Source organism: Sceloporus undulatus, chromosome 1 (assembly GCF_019175285.1).
Source record: "Sceloporus undulatus isolate JIND9_A2432 ecotype Alabama chromosome 1, SceUnd_v1.1, whole genome shotgun sequence".
Classification (NCBI taxonomy): domain Eukaryota; kingdom Metazoa; phylum Chordata; class Lepidosauria; order Squamata; family Phrynosomatidae; genus Sceloporus; species Sceloporus undulatus.
Window position 1 is genome coordinate 153,456,107 of NC_056522.1, and position 497 is coordinate 153,456,603.

A 497-nucleotide genomic window follows, 5' to 3' on the forward strand; every position below is an offset into this window, starting at 1 on the left:
CTATGCACACAAGTTAAAAACAGATTAAAAACACACCTGCCCCACCTGTGCTTAGGGTGCAGTGGGCGCACAAGTTTAAGGTGTGCAAATGCACTCCTGGCCAATTCCAAGACCTGGGCATCCACGCTCAGAGAGGGGTTCAGGGAGATCTGACACCTCAAGGAATGGACGCAGATGGCACATACGTTTAAGATGTGCAAATACACTCCTGGCAACTGCTGAGACCTAGGCATCCAGGCTCAGAGAGGAGTCCAGGCAGATCTGAAGTCTCAAGGAATGGACTCAGATGGCACATAAGTTTAGGTTGAGCGAATGCACTCCTGGAAACGGATGAGTCATGGGCATCCAGGCTCAGAGAGGAGTCCAGGCAGATCTGAAGTCCCAAGGAATGGACTCAGATGACACATACATTTAAGATGTGCAGATGCAGTCCTGGCAACTGCTGAGACCTAGGCATCCAGGCTCAGAGAGGAGTCCAGGCAGATCTGAAGTCTCAA